A 24,021-nucleotide genomic window follows, 5' to 3' on the forward strand; every position below is an offset into this window, starting at 1 on the left:
GGTCTTAAAATAAGCAGCAATCAATAAATAAAAATACGTTTAAAAATGATACTTTCTGACAATATTGTAGTATAAATTTTCAAGTGACATTAGATGGGATGTTCTTTTGTTTTTTTTAATCTTGTATAAAATGGCTGGTTATCAGGATAATGCATTTTGAATTTGGAATGGTTACATATAAACATATATCGGAAAAAACCCATTATGATTTCAATAGACAATAATATAATGATTACATATTTACAGCAACAGATAAATTCTCTCCTATAAAATAATGATAATAGATACCAATTTTAATAGTATAATATTATGATGGTTATTGATTTGGATATCTTTGACCCATATTTTACATAATTACAAAATACATATAATATATTATGGAAAAATACTTTCTTCTGCGCAGATGGAGATATTTTTTTTGTATGAGACGAAAGATAATCTGAATGTGGGTTTTCAAGTAATTTCGCATTGCAGCTTAATTTATATTAATAATAACATAGCAGATATAATAACTTGCATAACCTCATACTTGAGACTTAATTATTATTATAAGTATTATATTATATTTCGATTTGTCAAGAATATTATAAAATTCTAACAAAATAAAAACATTAAATATTTACTATATTTTTTTTTTCTCGATATGGTGTTACATGACACATTGATATGACACGCAATAAATGTGGTAGTAGTTGTAATAAATATATTCAATGAGGGAAAAAATCAATATAAACACAATAATTATCATCAAAATCTTCCCACCTTTTATCATTTTCCTTATTATATCGTATTGGTTTTTCAATTTCGCAATACTGGCAATTCCAATAATTATTATTGAGCTAATAATGTTCTAAATTCAAACTCTGACACATCAGGCATTCTTGTAATAATTTTTAGTTTGAAAAACTTGTATTCTAATGCGCCTGATTTGAAATCAAAACAATATTCACGTGTCAAACAAGTTTGCCGCGGGCTAATCGTGTGGGTTCGGTAATCTTCGGGAAATAAAATTTCAAATTTGGAAAATACCGGAATTATGTTTGTGTTTATGCCCACATCTGTATTGCCATATAAATAGACAAATAAACCCGTTTAAATTTATGGGCATAACAAGAGTGTGTTTGCGAATACGAACTCTTAAAAGCAATCAATGGATTGTTTTTATGTATACCTACCAGTAGCTGTAGTAGGATGGAGGTAGGCTGTTACACATTAAACTTTGTCAGTCATACAAATTTGTTTTTATTGAAATAACACTACAATTTACAGTAGTTTTTAAAAATCAATTAAACCCTCCTCAATTAAACCCTGCCTCAACCAAACCATAATAGTTTTAGTATATTTTGGGCAATACGACAAAAATTGTGCATACTTTTTCATTCAAACTTATTTGTTTTTGTTGGATTAAGAATACATATTACACATATTAAATTGTGGGCTATTTTTTTTAATTAACCCCTGCCTAAACCAAACTATAATAAGTAGATAAAAATATTATTCTATCTATAAAACAACCGAAGTTATGTGTGATTTAATTGTATAATTTTAGATATTTTATAGATAGACGAGATTTTTTGACTATTATCTAAATTATGGCTTGGTTTGACAGGGTTTAATTGTAATTTAAAAAGTAACCAACACCATCTGTAAATTGTAGTCTTATTTCAATTAAAACAAATACGTTATAAATGACTAAAAAAGTTTAATGTCCACTATTTATGGCGGATCTTAATAGCCTACCTCGACCCTTCGCCATTGATACTTACATACAGTGGCGACTCGTGGATACGATATCTGGCGGTGCTGCGGTTGATTAAAAATAAAAAAAATGTTTATTTGGATTATATTTTCAAAATTAAATATAAATTATTAATAATTAAAATAAAGAGCAGGCTGACAAGCAGCTCACGCTGTGGAATAATTGAGTCTGAAACAATATGACAAAGGCAGTAAGACAGAACATACACGTAAACGTATGATAATGTTGACAGGTGATACTGCTATCTTGCAATATTTGCGTTTTACAATATTAAAAAATATGGTGAGTTTTAAAGAATGAAAAAAAGACCACCCATTCCTTGGAGCAGTATTACCAACTCTTGTCTGTAAGTGACACAATTTTGATGTTTTTTCCGCTAATAAAAAGCATGTTAATATTATTTTAGAATAATGTATGATACAAAATAATATATTCGCTTTGTAGCCCTGGAAAAAACATAATATAAGTACAAATAATAAAATAACACAGTCAGGCATTGCGTAAAAGAAAAACCAACCAAATTTCAATGATATAATTCGAACCTAATTCCTAACTGACAACCACAAAATGCGAGCGTTTTATCACATTTAACTTCCGTTCTTTTTTATAAAAAAATGCTGATATCAACATAATAATTATACATATTGTGGTGATTGTCAGTAATATTCTAAGAATCAAGATTTCCAAGTCAAAAGGACGTAATTAACAATTTGCTACACGCAGGAGAGTCATATAGTAATTTTTGCTGACGCATTTTTGGGATAGGTACTGAAGATAATATTGCAAGATTATATTAACAGATTTTTGTTTTTATGATAAAATGATGTTAAGCACTTGCTCAACCTATTAGGTTCCTGTTCTGGGACCAAACACATCTTGAAATAATAACATGTGAATTTTTGGCTGACCCAAAATGTGAAATGGGCCTTACGGGTATATTATATAAAAATAATTTAGGTAGGTGCTAAATTGGAACTAATTTTCACCAAAATGTCCCTTACGACCTTACCACTTAGAATTTTAAACCACTATACCAGTGGTATTCAAACTTTGTCGACTCACGGAACCCTTAGAAATATATTTTTTTTCCGGGAACCCCTCCCCATCATTAGAAAATTATATCTTAAAATAATTACATTTTTTTACACAATTTGTCGAAGACTAGGTCTATTTGTCAAATTTTTTTGACTCGCGGAGCCCCCATAAAGTTACCGCAGAACACAGTTTGAAGACCACTGCACTGTGCTATTCAGGGAACTTAATTCTATTATATCATAAATCGACTGCATAATCTACAAAGCGACTAACTCCATTTGGGCAAATTATTCAGGAAGGAGAAAAAACTTAATAATTTAACTATCGAACGGAATTTAACAATTCCAAAAATACATTTGGAAATTCTTTCTTTACAAATAAGCTGCACTATAAATTATGAATACACTATTTTAGCTTCCCTTTTATATATAAAGAAAATTTATATGAAAAGCAGAGTTTTCCATTTACGATATTGGAAATTTGGCACCTGCAGTTGGCTGTTTTGTGTGAAGAACGATAACGCATTTATTTATAGATTTAGGAGTTTGAAATATTGGGTCAAAAGTGCAGTTAGCTGGTTTGTAGATTAAAGAGTCGAAATGATTTTTTATGTATGTAGAACAGATAATAAATATTGATCCGGGGTTTTGAATGTGTGAATGTCCTACGAAAATAAAACTCGCATTATGCACGTGCATTAGTGTGTGTAAAACACCAATATTAAATAAACGTCAATGCATAAATAAACCCAGAGCAGATGTGTGTAGTGACGTATGCGTATTCTTTCTTGACACTTGCTTAAGTTTATCCCGAAGTCTTCCTTACTTGAGATCGGTTACCTGCTACTCCTTACCTGTAAGGTATTTCAGTTCCCATTATTCCTCTTTAGGTACCTATGCAGCTGAATTCTAACAATTATTGTTATCATGCCATCGCGGTAACTGTAGTGATTTTTTTTTTAAATCCCGTTAATAATGTGTAATGAACATGGATTTTAAACTATTCTCATTTATGAAAGTCGGATAGTTCAACAAAATTAAAAACGTGGTTTTGAAACAAATAATATTGATGAACATACATAATTTTGAAAAACACTTTCTGAGAAAATATATTATAACATACTAATTGCGACAAATTTTAACTATTGGCCTTTTTAATACCTACACATCAGCGTTCGTCTAAATACTGCGTAGCATAGAGGTAAAATGCGACGGACGGGGCGTAAACCCAGGAGATGCAGGGTTCGATTCCGTGCCGGGGTGGCTTACTTTTTTCAAAAAGATTTTTTCTATTGGTTATAATATATTTTCTTAAAAAGTGTTTTTCAAAATTATGTAAGTATGTTCAATAATCAAAATGGTACATTCTTAAATCTTGTGAATTATTCGTTGAATAAAAGAAATAGTTAATTATAATATTGTTGAGTTATTAATTATGTTAAGAACGGTTTCGCGCAATAAACCCGTTGTCAAAACAGTTCAAACTTAACTTATTTTTTGATTGTTATTATATAATTCGATAATATCGTTCATATATTATATTTAATGGAGTTCTACTAAGAAAATTAATTATTAAAAACGTTATTCACTACTAGTTCTAGAAAATATGACGTGACAAAAACATTAAAATTTTAAGATAGTTCGTGGAATCGATATACAGAAATTCAATCAATTTCAACTAATTTGTTTTCGATGAATAATCAATAAATTTGTCATGAAAGATTTGATAACCAAGTGAGGTCAAAATACTGAATGTCATAATATGATGTCATTTATTTACGACCCCTTATTGACTTGTCTCAAAACCTAATACTTACGGACAGATATTAATACAATGTTTTGGGATGTGTTTGTGTATTTCAAATTCTGTTTATGTAAACAAATTGTCCTTCGATTAATTTAATTACGATGTTTATGCAAATTGTTTACCAGTCGTGCAACCCGTGTGAAAAATTTGTATTGTTCAAGTTTTTTCAAGGTTAAAAAATAAATAAAAAAAACTCAAGAAAATTTAAAACAATAAATGAATAACTTGTGACATCCTTTTCCAAATTTTCCACACTAAGTCTTCCTTGTTTTAACTATATTACAATACTGATAGAATGAATGAATTAACTCAACGTAAAATACTGATGTTTTGATTGTAAATAAAATCGTCTTATTTCCTCGTCACGTGACAATATAAAAAAAACTAAAAATCAAAGAGTCATTTAGTTGAACTTGATATACATTATTACAATGTTTTTCTTAGCTCGTATTCTTATTTGTCCGGTGGTTCTTTGTCCGGTACAAATCTTGCAATCGATTTTTAACTAACTTCCCGACTAGCTAGATATTTTAATCTTTTAGAATATATCAGAACACGATGCCAATGCATTTTTTAATACTTTTAGCCATCTTTAAGTAGAATGAATTCATTTTCAGTTAATTCTGTTTTGTATGAAAAGTTATTTTGACACCATTATTGGTTGCTAGGGGTCTGGGATCCTAGCAACTAAATTATTATTATATACGTGCGTGCGTGTCAAAATGACATTTCAGTATTATTTCTATCAAGTACAATTTTTTTCGATTGTTTAAGCTAGTCAAGTCAAGTTTATATGATTCAACAGAAAATTTAAAAACGTTGTATATAAAAAGTTCTTTTTATCTTGTAATTATTTATATATTTTAGAATATATCTAAAATGAATAATGAAGGTTGGACCTTGAGTTTATATGAATAATTAAAAATTCAATTTAATAATTTAAAATACACACATAATCGTCTTAAGGTTCAAATAGACTATATGACGATCGGGCACATATATGCTAAGAGCGTTTTAGTGTCTATGATCAAATCTATGCCATTCCGACATTTATACATACATATTGTATGACAACTATGACATCGTCGACGCCAACATAAGAAACGGGTTTTTCGACATATATATGACCGATCGTCATAGAGTGTATTTGAAGCATTATTCTTCTCGTGCCATCCCCTATTGGAAGTCACCCAACATCAAGGCGATCTTTGCTGTATTATTAGCCACCCGGAACAGTTTGGTGGAGCTGCACAATTAGTAATCGCGGAGATTTTTAACCGGTTATATGCCTTCTGCGAGTTTTCTATAGGTGTATTTACAACACATTTAAAGCTGTTGGAGGCATCAAAAAATGTTAGTAAAGCAAGCTATCGAGAAATTCTAGATCTGGCAATAAAAACGTTGAAATTGACAACGCTATGTACAAGCCATGAGGATGCAACTAAAATTTGTATGGACACGCTACCTACAAAAAGTATTGCTTTAAAGTTTGTATATTATTGGTATCTTAGATTCAACTCAACACATTCTCTTACCGATTTGAATAAATTATTTGAATAGCTCGTTATTAACAATTTACTCTCTACTGCTCCACTTACGATAATAATGTTGCGGGCCGTGCTAGAAAGAAACAATGGCACGAAATTTATAAGTGAGAAGCAATGATAATTATAAAGCCATTCGTAATACTAATCGAGCCATTTTTCATCTTTAATAATTTAAATACTACCTACCAAGTAATAAAATACGAAGGTGCCATTTTTTCAATGATCAAAGTAAACCATTTGTATATTAATGTAATCTTGTAATAATTGATAATCTTATATTACGTGGTTACTGGTATGGTTTTAAAGTTTTAGATATAAAACTGCTTCATTATTAAGACAATTAGTATTAGACTATAAAAGACAAGGCCTGAACAAAAACGATGCATAAGTGCGAGTGAGAAAGTATTCGGCACCCTTATAATCTCTGCGACACGCGCTAGAGTAAGATAAAAGGTTTACAGATGTGTGAGATGATTTGCTGTGGTGTCGCTGCCAAATCTTAGTTTGTTGCATAGCCAAGCGTCGATAACCTGCGAGCGTGTGTTGCTAAAATTGATATTTTTGTGTTAAACACAAAGTCAGTGGTAAATATTTTTAGTTAATTAAGTAGAAAAGATGGTTCTGTGTGTTGCATTAAAATGTGGTAACCGTACTGATAAGCAAGAAGATGGTATTACGTTTCATAGGTAAGTTAATACATGTTCGTGATAATTTATTTGTATATTATTATATATTTTAATATCAGTGACCTAGTGTTTCTTTAAAATAACTTCAATTATGGATATCTTTACTTAATGGTTGCATTTTGACCGCTTAAAAATACTATATGACGTAAAAACAATAGAAAATTATATTTTTTATTCTGAGCGTCTAGTGCGAGCACTAACGAAATGGTCTATGGTCTCAAGCATTTGTGTATGAATGCGTTTGCTCGCCCACAAACCAAACGCACGGCACGCTTCATTTAGCAATGCAATGGGTGGCGTCTAGATGTATCTATAGTCTAAGATAAAAATCTTTTTTGTAATCTGGGTGGCGATTATTATGGTTACATGTAAGTTGTACGTAAAACATTTTACCGTCGCACAGTTCGCCGTGAGCTTTCTATAAAGAGATGACCGTATACTATACGGTCTTCAATTTTATTAGATTCAATACGAACATTAATTCAATTTTCATAACTGATTTTGGCAAAATTCATGAATTCAAGAATTAAAACCTAACTAAAATTAAAATCTAACAAAAAATCCAGTAAATATATCGGTTATTTTCAAAATGTGTTTGCTGCTGGCTTCCTGTAAAGTGTAAGCCGACAAGAACCGTGTTTTATTTAGACATGAATTTTATGTCTGTACTAAACGACCCAAAGAGGTTGGACGGTCTTATATACGGCCATATATCGAGGGCTTAGTGTCAAACAACACTATCTACAAAAGTGCAACTTTACAGGAGAGCCAAAAATCGTTATTGTAGATTCTTGTTACTTAACAAGGGAAATGTTTATTTAAAACCTAATGTTATTATTTTATAATTTATTGTGTATTGTACATTTATCTTGCTTATGACGATGTTAAAATTTATAGGGATAGTTTAAAAAAAATATGAAAACAAGGGTTACTTATGTAGTTAGCGTTAAACTTTACTGACGATTTAATAAGAAATTAGAAAAAATTGACATAACGTTGTTTGACTATCATGTAGCCATAAATGTAAAATAACGTTATCTCAAAAAAAAAAAAAAAACACTTTTTTGTAGATAACGTTCTCTGACTTTAAGCACTCGATATATCCGATAGATCATTTCAAGGTAAAGTATGATACGGTGAACTGCATACGTATAAGTTTCCGGACACGTATATTGTTACCAGAATAAATTGGTAGATTGATATTAAGGCTATGTTGTGATTATGATGCGTATATATTATTATCTTTTGTATGTTAAATAGAAGTCAAAAACGGCACTGTATACCAGTGCAGCATGTAAACTGTAAACCAAACGAATGACTCACAAAAGACAATGACAATAGTGGACGAACTGTTAAGAAATACCAGCACAGCCTTCGCCAAAACTGCCACATGTGGGTTCAAGGGAACACAGAATAGCTGAGTGATGAGTGATGACGAACGGGAAAACCTTGCTAAATAGAACGATTCAAAGAAGGTGACTGATTAGTCGTGATTCACGATTTTGTTTGTAAGTTAGATATCAATTTTATTGTTATGGTGCGTAATTTTAAAATGGGGCATTTAGAAATGCAGTGCAATTTCCAACACGAGTGTCTACACTCTTTCGATAAGTTCTCTTTATCATATAAAAAAGTGAAATTACAGTTTTTACAACTAACCAGAACAACTTTTTACAACTACTTCATTGAAGAATTAATCAACTTTTAGAAATTTATTTTAAATTATCTGTAACGAACGCATGAGAGAAAACATATTAATAATTACAAGATAAAAAGAACTTTTTATATACCACTTTTTTAAATTTTCATATAAACTTGACAATTCTATGTATTAATAAATACTTTTTTTTAATTTTTTTGATGAATTATCCCATCAACTTGAAAGAAAATGATCAAATGCGTAATAAGTAAATAGAGCAACTACAAGAAATTTTCAAAAATGTATTAATTGAATAACATATTATATGAGATTTTTGCAAAGATTAATACCAGAGCCTGTTAAAATGTCATTTTGACATTTCGTATTGATTTCCATAGAAACGCACGTATATATTAATAATTTAGTTGCTAGGACCACCACCTTAGCAACCAATAATAGGGTTTTACTTTTTACGGATTTTTTCCAAAATAACTTTCCATACAAAACAGAATTAACTGAAAATCAGGGCTCGAAATGGATCGGAACGCGCCGGAGCGCCGTTCCGGTTCGTAAAATCACCAAAATTATAGCTCCGTCTCGTGGACATATTAATTTGACAGTGAGCTAGATTTGCCATTTAACGTAAAAATCTAAAAGTTTTGTCCACACTGGTAACCTCATTAAATTTCACGATAATTATCAAAATTTGTTCGACCAAAAATCGAAATTTAATGAGGTTGCCATCAACTTGTTGCCAATGTGGACACGGCATAACACACTTATTTTTAAAAAATACACAAGCAATTAGATAACTATGTTAACATTTTCATAAAATATTGAGTGCTCCGGTTCGTAAAATATTCCATTTCGAGCGCTGCTGAAAATGAATTCAATTCTGCTTAAAGATGGCTAAAAGTATTAAAAGAATGCATTGTCGTCGTGTTTTGATATATTCTAAAAGTTTCAAATGTCTAGCTAGTGGGGAAATTAGTTAAAAATCGATTGCGAGATTTATATTAGACAAACAAGAAAAAAATGGATAAAAAAAATACGAGATAATAAAAACGTGGTAAAATATGCATGAGAGAGCGAGAAAGGGAGAATATATATTAAACAGACACGCATATTCTAAATTTAAAAAATTGGAGAGATTTGTTCATTTATTTTAATTGGTCGAAACTATTGAAATACGTGTATAAGTTTATTCCATATTTTTCTTCACTCCAGATCCATGCCCTGTTAGACCACGTCCGGTAGAGTATACCAATTTCCTGCTTATATCCATGGGTCCACGTAACAAAGTTTGGGAAATACCAATCTATGTGACAACTAACTACAGTAGGCATTGACGAAGGGTCGAAGTAGGCTGTTGAGATCCAACATAAATAGTGCACAATAAACTTTGTCAGTCATACGTATTTGTTTTCATTGAACTAAGACTACAATTTACAGATGATGTCAGACAGTATTTGATTATTTATTTACTATTATTATTTAAGATGGTCTCATCGTGAAAGAGAGATAGAACATTAGTTTCCACAAGTGACATGATGTAAAAAATTGACTAGGTATAAATAGTAATAATAAAATTTAAATGTCTCTCTGTTTGTTCAATGATCATGTGTTCGTTTATAACTCAAAAACTACAGTAATTATAACATTAATTTAACTTGCACCGCTTATAGACAACCAGGGGCGGCTCTACCTTAAGGGTTCATAGGGACCATCCCCACATCGTTTATCATGTCGAAAATGCGTAAAAAACGCCCGATATTTTTATCATTGGCATAATATACCTACTTAATTAAATGAAGTATTTTATTTATTTCATTTATCCAAACCTATCGCAATTTTAGAGAGATATTTATTATTTTTATACAAATAAATAAAGCAATACTTGTAAATTATGTGATTACGCGGTATTAAAATAACTTATTAAATTAAATACACCCTATTTCACGGTGACACCTATGGTACAAATTAAGAAAGCTATGGCGTCTATTTTTCGCTGATCGGGGTCACTCAGTCCCATCCCGTCGCTATAGTACAAATCTCTGGTACTGTTCGGTTAAAGCGGATACAGCGGAAAACGCATTTTGAAAATAGCCGATAAACTGGATTATTTGTTAGGTTAACCTAACCAAACCTAACCTAACCTTAACTAACCCAAACTAACAAATAATCCAGTTTATCGGCTATTTTCAAAATGCGTTTTCCGCTGTATCCGCTTTAACCGAACAGTACCAAATCTCTTTCTACAAAGTATGTGAATGCATTAGCGTCACTATACGCATACTAGAGACCGAATCAAATAACCCCATAGGTTAATAATAACGCTCGTTGTATGCTGTTGTTCAAAACTGATAATGGTAAATCTATAATAATTATTATTATTAATTAAGTTATTATTTTTAAGCACGATTTTTAGATGTGCTTAAGTAACGACTCACATAATCATATTATTTATTCTGAAAAATTACTCATTTCCTCAATAATATAATCATATCATTATAAGTTAATGTATAATAATATGAAAATGTAGGTAGGTATGTATATTTGATAATAATTAATGGCTAAACCCCACCACCTAGAAAGTCGTCGAGCCGCCACTGTAGACAACAATATATTATGTATAAATTTAGTTGTCTATGTACTTTTTCTTTCCGTATTTCAAGCGGGCGAAGTGGTGGGAACTTACTAGTCCAAAATATGGCAAGTCATCACCAGGGAACTCAGAAATATCTCTTATATCTCTTATCTTAGAAACTTATCTGGTCTGTGGTCATCACAAATATTATTGATTGATGTAATTTTTAATCTTTGCATTTTATGTAATATAACGATTTTTACGTTTATGACTAAATACAAGATAAGGAAAATAGAATTCCCTCAATAATATTAAAAACCCAATCACAATGATTATCTCAGTAGGCCTTATGTTAATTTGTACAGTTAATTTCTTCTTAATTGTCAGTTTTACTCTATCGAGTACAGTGACAAGGTTGCAAATTTCATTTTGTAGCAATTTTACTTTCGACAAGGCTGTTTAAAACGCACTGCCCTGAACCGTGATATACATTCGTGACTGCGTTACCTTACCTGTGTAAATCAACCCGTTATCAAGATTAAAGTAAAATGTAAGTCATTATTCATTATAATTTGTAGTAGCTATTAAATAGGTATGCATTTTTTAATTAAGATTAAAAATAAATCACTCGGAACCTTTTGAAAAATCAACATTTTCGACAGAAAAATTATTTGGGTGGAAATTTGGAACACAGAAAATTTTTGAAAGAAACCAAAAAACTCTACTTTGATTTTGGACGAACATTATTTTTTTACGTATTCGGAAATTTGTACGTAAACATTTCACCGCAGGACACTTATTCGTGCGCCGCAGTACGTGAAACATGAGTTCGTGTAACATTTAATCAAATGACGAGTAAAAAGTGAATGAAATGATGAGTATATTTGTACGTATGCTACATCATGTGGCGAATTTCATGAGATGTCTTTACTAGGTTAGGTTAGGTTAGGGTTAATCTAATTTGAACAGTACTATTTGCAAACTATCGCCGCAATTTGTAAGATACGTACAAATGTATTCCACGGTGAAATGTTCAACGAAGAACTCGTCATTTGATAAAATGTTATACGAACTCATGTTTCACGTACTGCGGCGCACGAATAAGTGTCCTACGATGATCTGCATACGTACAACTTACATGTAACCGTTTTTTTAGTAGGTCACAGTGGACCCTTATTTTTGGGTAGAAGCCTAATATTTCTAGCTACGCCACTACTCATAAGGTGTGCAATTTTCATCAAATGAGTCGAGTAGTTTTATTCTTTATAATATATAACAAATAGAAAAAGACAGAAAAAAGAAAATGTGTATATATAATATATTATAATATATTATATGTAGGTTGTTATAAAATATTATTAGATATAATACAATAATCAATAAATAAATTTATGACTAACCGAATTCCCACAGTATTATGGTATATTGTAAAATATTATAGAAAAGGATATTCTGATATAAATAAATAAAGGATACCTTTAAGATTAAGTACTGAGAGACTAGATTTGTTGTGTAATTATTTTAAGAACTAGCTATATTCCTACAATATTGTAGAGCGTTGTAATTATTGTTACCATAAGATCGATAGTTTATGATGTTTTATGGAACATCTACTTTATCCCCTATACATATAATTATACCTCTAGATATTCCCACGAGGACGCTAACTCGTGAGAGGATAATAATTGATGCCTGTGCATTGTTCAACCTATACACTATGTAGGTATATTGTTTGACTGTTGTATCAGAACCCATACTGATAAGTTATGTATGTTAAATACCTGATTATACAATAATTGACTAATAAATGAATCCAATAAAAGTATTTAAATAAGATAAAATCGTTAGTTATTAATGTTTTGACTAATTATTATAGCGACCTGGTAAAATCGTGCTAAATATAACAAGGTGTCGTGGAAATAAGTAGTCAATATTTCGAAATCACAGACAAACACTTTTAATTTATTATTAGAGCCCGATGCTCAATTCGTACTTACAGTAAAATTGGTAAGTAACCGAAATCCATCTGGTAACTATAGATTATACGTTTGTTATGAACACGCCCCCTTCTTTATTACTATTTACTACTGACAGCTGCTGTCAAAATAAATTCGCATGTCTATAAAACAGTCTATACACTCAAATTCATTTAACAATTGATCTCAATATGGATATTGATAGTGTTAATTCGTTTGGCATGTACCTACATGCAGAATATGCATGTACACAGTTTGCAGTTATTGTGACAATGGTGTACGCATGGTAGAATTCGCGCGAAATGCCGATAATGGACAATCTCGAAAATAGAGATCTTTTGTTTTCGATTGAAACACAATACTTACGATAATTTATTATAATGTGAATAATTGTCAATAGTCCTTAACTCATTCATTACTCATTATTAGGTAGGTAGTATATTTTATTACTTATTTTATTACTATAATGTTATGAGTAGGTACAATTTCATAACATGTCGACAAAAAAGCCATTGAAAAAGATTAGGTGCCTAGGTACGTTGGTAGGTATACGATATTTTAATTACCTATTGCAAATTGAAACTGTTGAACAACTATTAAATATCCGTGACATTTAATACAATATACTTTCCTTTACTTTCGTTGATTCCATATGTCTTAATTTAGTAAAACCGATTATCGAATTGAAAAGTCAGTGTCAATGAATTATGAATTAACTTTTCTTATTCAAATTTAGATACTTATGTAATATTAAACCAATAGATAGGTAGTTGAAATATATAAGTACTTAGTTACCTACACACCAACATGGTAATATTAGTTTTAATCATTTTATATAATCATTCCCATCATGGCAAATTTTTAATAATTGTAAAGGACATCATCTGACATTTATTTATACGGCAAGTGTTACCGAATCGGGAAAAACACGGGTCAAAAAATAACTTATATTATTCACTAATTGCGGAGACATTAAATGATTTTAATTAAATATTAATTGTGTATTTATAGTTATTGAATTTATTTTGTATAGTTATCATATTGTTGTCATCGTTTAATAATTACAAAATAATTTACCTAAATTTGAAAAAGAGAATTTTTATATATGGTATTATTTTCAATAGAAAAACAGAACAAAGCTATTGCAGATCTTGTGGACCATAGACAACTCGATCATAACTATGAAAGGCTTTATGCATAGTGTTTTGTTGTATATAAATTTTAGTTATGATAGACGACTGTGCATCGGACTCTTAGTATATAATTATTATCATTAGTACTTTTATTATATTATAAGTATAGTAAATCGCTACTGTTAAGAAGTTTATAAGCCCTGAAAGAGTTAAATTTAAATAGTAATTGCTAATAATATGTATAGTTAGATTTACATAAATGACAAACAAACATATTATTATACCTACCTAAATTTAACAGGAAAAAATATCGAAATACTTGTTTATAAATAACTATTCATTTACATATCCGAATCATATTAATTTCTTATCTACGCGACAAAATGACTTGTCAATATTCGCGATATGTAAAACCCCTTTTCAGCCATTATTAAGTTATCTCTTACATCATCTTATCAGATTTTAATTACTATTATTGCTCATTAGTATTAAATTTTCGTTGTCTGTGATTTAGGAATTTCCATTATATTTGCTACGTTTGTACGCGGGAATAAAAAATGATTATAAATATTACTTTTAATACGACTCAACAGTCATACAAGTTTAATTAATCACAATATGTCACCATTATCTACCTACAATTTAAAATAGTCTAGTCTAGTCTAAGCGTAGACGTCTGTAGGTATTATTATGGATGATTGACGACTTTTACAGATAGGTTTTGACATACTCACATAAATACTGTTAATTTATAGTGTTTTACTAAAATAGAATCCGCCATGTAGCTAGATGATAATAATAAATATCGACTTAGATATGAGAAAAGGCGTAACCCTCAGTTTTTTTTTCAATTTATCGCATAATAACATATAGCACACGACTAAATACACGTTGTGTCCTTTAATGCTGTAAGATACAAATGCCGATTTATTATCTAAATTTAGCTAGTAATTAAATAAAAAAAGAAGGAAGTGACGTGGAGAAAACGACTTAACCATCATTTTTGTTGTTTTTTTTTTAATTAACTCAATTAATATAAGTTAGAGTATATAAAAACCAAATTATTAATTATCATGCACTTGAAGGTTATGTCTATTTTGTATTTTAACTTTGACTGAAAGCCGTAATAAAAACATTTTTATGCCTCCTGTAAAATTCGCGTGTGTGGATTACGCCCTTTTTCCTTTCCAGAGTCAATATATTTTTAATTTTATTCAGTGTTCAATTGAATTTGAATCATTCAAATAATCACTAGTCAAATTCATCGGTGTTGTTTGGGAATCACCTATTAACAGCAAAATGTTGAATTTACAGGAGAGCAATTTTAACCTTTGAATTGCCCGCATAAATCTCAGTTTATTTTTTATCTAACATTGAGAAAACATTTTCAAATAAATAACTCATGAACATGAAGAAAATGACAATAACGTATTAGAAAATAAATTGAATTAAAAAAAAACTAAATAATGGAGTATTCCGCGACGTCGGTTAGTAATTAAAGAAATAATTGATACATATCATAATTTAATATACTAAAACCAATAGCCAACATTATAACGCAACTCGATAAGTAGGTATTTCATGTAACAACTACTGGTTAAAATCGTTGTAATTAACTAATATGCGCGTAGCTTAATTGGAAAATCATACTGGCGCGAATCTAACACATACAGGTTCAAGTACCGTCGATTTTTTTCTAGTGTGTACCTATAAGCATGAGATGTTTTTCAAAGTAAGTACCTATGTATATTCAATATTATATAGAATGTTACATTTTCAAATCTTGTGTCTTATTCGTTGAATAAAACAAAATATTTAATAAAATAATTAGATTGTCAATTATTCCAGTAATTAGGAAAGTAATGTCACTTATCAGTAATCAAACTGGGAAAATGTGTTTGTTCACATGTCGTCATATTATTACCATAGCTTTTTGAGCATGTCAAATGAAATATAGATATATGGCTATTATATTACCAAACGGAAGATAATAATTATTATAGTGACCCAATTTTTACTATTTACATAAAATGACCAAAAAAACAGTTATCAGGTTATGCCCAAACGCCACCTAAATTTAATTCAATATTATTATTAGGGCTTGTACACACCGCGAAAAATTGACATAAGTAATAAAAACATGTCATTGACTTTTTCTGTTTCTAACCTCCAGCCAAATAGTTAAATAAATTGGAATAAATAGCTTCATTTTTGTTGCCTATGATTTTAAATAATGTCAAATCGAACCTTGTTGCTGATTAAGTGATGCTGTCAACTGATAAGACCACTACTTTACAATCAAAGATGGTGAAGAAGGAAAATCTTCTTTGCTAGTGTAACGTTTATTTATGAATTTTATAGTTATCAATGCTAATAATTAAATTAACAGTAACTGATTTTCAATTATAGATGCATTTGTAGCAAGATTCACAGTTTTTTTTTCTTTTTTTTTTGTTAACTGTCAATTCATGGTGGATGACTGCATTGTATTGTTGTTTTTATTTAATAAAACGCAATTTTTTTGTAGTACCTTTTCCACTTTTAATCAATAGATTAGGACCGGTTTCGTCCGCCTCAGTGGGAAATTTTCAACCTCATTAGTTTTAAATTAATCTGTTATTGGGAAGGTATTATTGGACGGATAATTATTTATGTACCTATTGTTATATTATTTCTATCGCTTTGGATTTTGTTTGAGAAATATTGTTTTAAAAAAATGTATTCAGTTGAAAATTTCCCACTGAGGCGGACGAAACCGGTCCTAATCTATTGATTAAAAGTAGAATAAGTACTACAAAAAAATGCGTTTTATTAAATAAAAACAACAAGATTCACACTTGACACTATTGTTTTCATTTATTTTCGTTTGATAAAAATTCATTGCATTAGTTTTACAAGCTGAAACAAAAATTATATTATTCAGTTAGCCATCGTTAACAGTCATGTAATATCACAAATAATGGTTTTAAAAAAATAACCAAATCAAGACCTCAACCGCAGATTGCCATTAGGTAGAGAAAAGACCAATAATTCAATAATACTGTGACCGTTCTGGATTCATTATCAAAAGCAAATGTCTGAACACAAAAAAATATATATTATTCCACCAAGGTTATTACGTATATTCAATGCTATCAGGGTGTGTGGGTAATATATTTCTGAATGTGTGGCTACTTATAGGGGGCAATAATAAGCTTATGAGACGATTCATTATCAGTGAACATTATTATCAATAATTCGGATATTCGAAATATTCATAAGATGGGAAAAAACGACTTTGGCAGCTGACCTGTACCAATTGGTTTAAACTCTAATGGTTTTTTATTCTTCAAACTAAACATTATAGTGGATTGTAGGTATTTCTGCTTCTGCTTATAATAACTAAAAAAGTTACCTGTGTAATTAAAATTAATTACATTAACATTAATTACCTATTACAATTGGAATTCTCAGATCATGGTAAAAAGTAATTAGATTTAATCATTCATTTGGAATGTTCGTATAACTTATAAATGTATTTTCAATAGATAATTAAACGTAACTACATTTTTTTTTTCAAAATATTATTCAGCGACTTGGTAGTGGTACATGACTTTTCAAAAATGAGTTATTGATAAAGTTGGTGATAATATGATACTAAACATTTCGCAATATGTTATGTTGTTCATCAATTACCGTCGAGATCACCATTTTTTTAGTTCTTTGGTATTTTAATTTGGTATAATGACCAACTACTGAGTTTAATTTTAATTTTATTTGATTGATAAGCACATACCTGTTTTTACGTTTGTTTTATTGTATTTGTACATTTTGAGGGTGTATATAGGTCATGGCCCCTACAAAAGGGGAGCTGACAGGGCTCTAGCCTGGGAGTCGACCAGATAAGTGAAATAAACACAGATCACAAATTTGCTCTAATAGTAAAAAAAGTCGCCTGCGCCGCTATTTAGCTTCAATAATGTTAATAATTTAAATAATTTAGTTTTACGATGCTATTTTTAACTGTGTGCCAATACTCGACAACTCCATAATTCAAATGGGTGTACCTACATATTAAAACTATAAAAAATCGCTAAAAATACACTTTAATTTTACCGCGTACGCCATTTGGAAAACGCTACTACAGTACGTCACACTCTCTTTACCCTTAGCGATAGGAAGGGAGGTCCGCCAAACATCCTAGCCTGGGGGCCCGCTTCAGAATGTGGGGTCCATGATTTAGGTATTTAAATAGTTTTACGTCATTCTCGAACAAACACAGTATGCGAGGAACGATTATTCAATTGAGAGATTATTTGTGAACAACTTGATTGAAAGGTTTGCTATCGACTAATGTAATATAACAAATTCTAGTGAAGAGTACTTTTAATTATCGTCTGAAATCGTTAGTTCTAGTTTATGTTGATAGATTTCACTATAATTTTATCATTATCAAATTTTCTTCAACAAATACATTTTGTATTCTCTCCGTCTCATCACTACGCGGGCTTAATGTGACAAAGGCTATTCTCAAGAGATGGAAACATCAAAGATAGGAGAGAAGGCAGTAGTTCAAAAACAAATATATCTACGTAAAAATACCATGCAATAATATATCTATAATATTATAATATTTTGATCTAAATACCGTTTTAATATAACAATCTAATACTGTAATATTTTCATTTAATCCTAACCCATGTAAATATGTTAAAAAATTGACAATAATTTAACAATAAATCAGTCTATTCATATTTCAACGCCTGTTATGTTTTATGAATATTCAATTTTATTTACCGGATACGTAAATATGTACTGTGTTTTGTTAACAAAACATTATTTTCATATATTAGAAGTCAAAATAACCGAAAATCGATAGACACTTTTGTTAACAACTAGGTGTGAGTTTGGCACACTTACCAAGTGCCCGTATGAAACGTAATATGATGATTTAATTGGTTTTTGAACGTACTCATTCAAAATCGATATAAACAATTGATGACTACATAATTTTACATTTTTTAGGTTTGTACACTTAACACAATGATTGATTGTATTATATCGTAATAAAAATATTTAATTCGTGACTCACCTACTGACGATGCTATTAATCTGTTATCTAGAAAATAAAGACAATCCTTGTGTCAAATTTGTTGTGATTTCTAAACTTTTTTCTTAAATATATAATTCTCGAAACGCTCAAAAGTAATTTGTTATTGTCTTCTGATATAAATATTAAATTGTCATTCGACGAAAATATTGCCCTTTTATATTCAACGAAATTACATAAATTCATCTTTCGTCATTTTGGGGTCATCATCAGCCTGAATCTATCCACTGTTGGGTGAAGGCCTCTCCAATCTGATTTCACTTCTCTCGGCCCTGTGCGTTGCGTTGCCACGTATAGGTAAATCATTCTACAGTGGCACCATAGGCGATTCGCGCGTGTATTGAATTGCTTGCGACAATGCCTGTTTCAATGCTAGCAAACAATACCACTACAACTGCAAGCCGCATTTGCCGTACCCATGGTGCCACTGTAAAACGATTTACCTATACTTCCGCTGAAGTTTTAACCGTTTACTCGATCCAGCGGCCTCTAGGTTTACCTTGCGGACGTTTTGTTCCTATTGAGTACCACTGGATCACTAGATTCGTCCAGCGATTGTCCATTCCTCGAACTGTGTCCAGCCCAGGTTTTTAGCGAACTGTATTTCATCGCAAATGTTTACTTATCCAAGCATTCCGCTTTTTGTCCTTTCGCGTTATGCCCAGCTCATTTCGGGGTAAAAATGCCTATATCAGTTTCATTGCAACTGAGATAATCGCATTTTAAATAAATCCCAGTTTTCAAAATACTCTGGCTTCGAAGATAATAATTATTGATGTTACTTTCTTGTTTATTTTAAATTATTTGTGTATAATTAAATTCTTGATATTGTTAGATATTCAAAGTTTTGAATATATCATTTTATTTGAGTAAAAAATGATTTTCTCAGCGCTATTTCTAAGTTAAAATATCTTGTGTTTACTAATATGTGGCAAAATCTGTGATACACGAGAAAGAGCACAATTCTTTACACATAGTGGGATTAAAATCTAAATTTTTAAGAACGTGACTCTAGCCATCCATCTTAACCCCGCCCCCTCAACCGCCACCACGAATCCATAAATTTAAAAATTCTCTCTTTTTAGTATTTCGGTAAATATCTCATATATGTTCTATATCATACGGATGGAAATTAGGAAATCGGGCTCCAAACTTCTGGACAATAATAAGAAAAATAACAGTACGAACGATTTATAAGAAATTCACATCATACGTAGACGACGGCATACGGAATGGTATTAGTGTCATTTGAAAGTAACAATACCAACCCCTAAATGAATCGCCTGCACTGTCAGAAGAATTTGACACCATTCTACCACCCAAGTTCTCGTTCAATTTTTCTCGTAATTTCTCGAGAATTTTCGATTTCAAATATTTGAGCAGTGAGAGCCTATCTAAAAACATTTAAATTGAGGGACGATGACTATTGTCTATGTGACGACTACACGTCATCTCAAATGGTGTGACATGTCATCAACGACTGCCATGTACTATAAAAGGAGCGAAGGACTCTGAGAACTCTGTAGACAACATAACCATTAAATTGACCTCCAAAAACCTTACGAAATACTAAACAACAAAACAACACTAGAACACTACACAAAATATTTAATTCTGACATAATTATTTATACACCAACGCAGCTAACCCTCTCAACCACATTGTACGAAAAAGCAATGGCATGGTTATTTATATCAGAAACAAAAACAAATATTTGTATGTGTGATAAATTTTATATAACGTATGATTGTCCAAATTGTTTAACTTTTTTTTCAGTTTGTGACGTTAAATGTGATAATACTCGTAAATAAATGCATCAAGTGGGTTCACATTTAAGTGATGGATTTCCACTGCATCGATTCAGCATAAAATACGTTTTTTCTAATCTCTAAATGCATTGTGAAGTTATGTGTGCATGTATTTTTTATCTCTTCAATTACCTTCCCAGAACTTGACATTGGCAATGACTTTCGTGTGAGTAGTACTTATGGATATTATCAGTATCAAAACAGGTTTTGTTATAGGTACTTAATATTTGTACAAGAAATGTTACTAGAGTTTGGACGATTTTGATATTGACATGTGAAGCGCCTAGTTTCAAAAGCCCCTAAAACGATTTTAGTGAGGTTTTAATAAAAATGAGAAAAACGATTTTAGGTAGTTTTGAGAAAAATGAGAAAAAATCATATCTATTAAATCTGTGAATTTTATGTATTTATTTTTTAATTCGTTACATTCTAAAGAGTATTTTGGCTTTCCATTATAGCGGTATTTGAAAAGCAAACCCAACCTTTTTAGCGGCTTTTGAAATTTACCCTAATTTTTGATTGATACGTATTGGCAAATTTTGGCGTTTTTTAAAGTTTAATCTTTGGCCATCATATAGGTCACAAAAATATCCATCTAACTACATATCTAAGTCAAAAATTTTCAAAAACCGTTTTAGGGGCTTTTGAAACTAGGCGCTTCATGTAACCTAACCGGAATTTGTCAAATTGTCAACATTTAAAATAATATAAAAATATTTCTTAGTAGTGTGCGGACATTTTTAATAAACGCTGTCTTTTGTTTTTGTTAATTTTGATAGAAAACACACGAGAAGCTCTCCACAGCGTATTCTCACGAAAGATTTGCATCTTCATGCTTACAAAATTCAATTAACTCAAGAACTGAATTCTACTGACATATAAGGACATAATACAAATTTCGGTATTTTGCTAACATGGCTAATTTAATATTATAAAGTGGTGAACACTCCTTACTACAGTGTGACTTTCATTTCAGTGAGTCTTCTACGTCACCACGGTCGTTTCTGGAACTAAAACCCTTCCCCGCATTTACTTTTACCATTATTACATTCCCCGCGCCCGTAAATCAGTATATGCTTGGTATCGCGTGAAGTTTTATTAACATTAAAATGCATAAACCTTTGCGGAAGCAAACGAAGATAATTAATTAGAATTTATAAGTATTGTGATGAGTAGAAACATAAAAGAAAGCTTTTAATTCCTCTCAATGGTGTCAGAGATAGATTATTTGCTATGGTAAGTGAGTGCGATAAGAGCGTGTGTCAAGCTGTGATAATGCTATGATGTACGTCCTGCACTATCACATGCAGTCACAGTAAGCTGCCGCTATGGAGAAAAAGTGTGTAATGTCGTTTTTCTTGGTGCTTAAAATACCTACTATCAGACTGATGCTCCCATCCCGTAGCACACTTTGAACCTTTAAACATTGTCAGTTAGCAAAATCTACCTAAAAAAACCACCAGAACAACAATGAGGTCACCTCACGCGTACCGCATTGCATCGACACCCGCATGACTCAATGGACGTTTTTTATCATTTTTACATGCCTGCACAATATTATCGACTCATGTCAAAATTACGTGTTTTTTGTTTTTAGCGGTTGGCACTATGTATTTTCTATAAAAATGTTGTCTATTATCTATGTTCTGCAGGTTGGGTTCTGTTCAAAATATTATCTATGGATGTAATATCGAAAGTAATTTTAACGTACGCACGCATATAAACTGTTATATAATAATTCGAAATACTAATACATTAGAAATGGCAATCTCTAACATTGAATTTACATAGACGGTGTTCGTTCAAAATATTATGCATAATGATGAAACCATATACTAAATATGTCGCCGTGACACTACGTGACGTGCATCTCAATATGATCACAACTTCAGCGCATGCAGCGCTGTGGCGTAGAGACATAGTAATATAAGTTGATCTGTAGGCAGTTACATAGAGCCTATCTTAATCAAAACAATCTTGATTATTAGAGTATAATGACAAATCGATAGCAAACGTTGATCTAACATTGAATGTCTACCTTGACTTACAAGAATCTATTAATAATTAAAATGCAATGAGCGGTAAATGAAATAATATTTACGTGAAATTAGGCGGTGAACCTTCGATAATCACAGCATCTTCACGCATGCATTTTTTACAAAAAAAAATTTAAAATATATACTTAAGTATGTTTATGTTCTTTAAATAATTGTATTGTAAGTAAACTACTGTCCCGTTTGTAAATGGAAATTAGTAAGTACTAAAGATTTTTAAAACGTCATAACAGACATGTTTTTTTGTTGATTCCCGCCAAAATTAACTTCTGTATTCAATATCGTTTGGCAAATAATCATGGAAAGATAAGCAGTTGTACAGCGTATACAAAATGTTAAAATTTATTACAACATTAATGAATCTATTCGAGCTACGAGCTTACTATTGGTAATGTTTGATGCTTTCACGGTTGTTTTTTTATCATAGTACGAGTATATTTCCCGTAGATGGGTTTACATCGTGTGTCCTTCTTCCTTCTTTCCTCGACGTTTCGGACTCGTTGCAGGTGAGATTCATATACCTACACTCCATTGAGAATGATCAAGAGATCATTATCAATATAGTGTAGGTATATGAATGTAAACGTTGCTCTAAGAATCTCAAAAGGAATCAGATTAGCTAAGATCAAACGTTGCTCAGAGTAATGTGTCAATCGTTACGACCAGAGATACCGGCCGGATATAGTGCCGGAAGCCATGACGTTTTTAACAGTAATACATCATTCCTATCAATATTTTCAGGGTTTCTATGGATTTCGATGGCCTCCTTTACCAATCGTGCGAAATGTCCCTAAAACGTGTAATCAGACTATTTTTTTGAAAACGAAAATTGCAATGCAACATTGCAGTCAATGGAGAACGGTACAGAAGATGGTGCAACATGCCATACAGCTCGTGACACA

The 24,021-nt window shown here is 30.9% G+C and overlaps 1 protein-coding gene across 3 annotated transcripts in view; it reads left to right on the forward strand.

Annotated features, from left to right (window-relative positions):
- LOC147074894 (ferric reductase 1) overlaps positions 1-24,021 on the forward strand; it is a 98,499-nt gene that overhangs the window by 14,116 nt on the left and 60,362 nt on the right. The gene's annotated exons all lie outside the window — the stretch shown is intronic.

The sequence above is a fragment of the Rhyacophila brunnea genome, unplaced genomic scaffold (genome assembly GCF_057557595.1).
Source record: "Rhyacophila brunnea isolate RB1 unplaced genomic scaffold, BYU_Rbru_1.0 scaffold_15, whole genome shotgun sequence".
Lineage (NCBI taxonomy): Eukaryota > Metazoa > Arthropoda > Insecta > Trichoptera > Rhyacophilidae > Rhyacophila > Rhyacophila brunnea.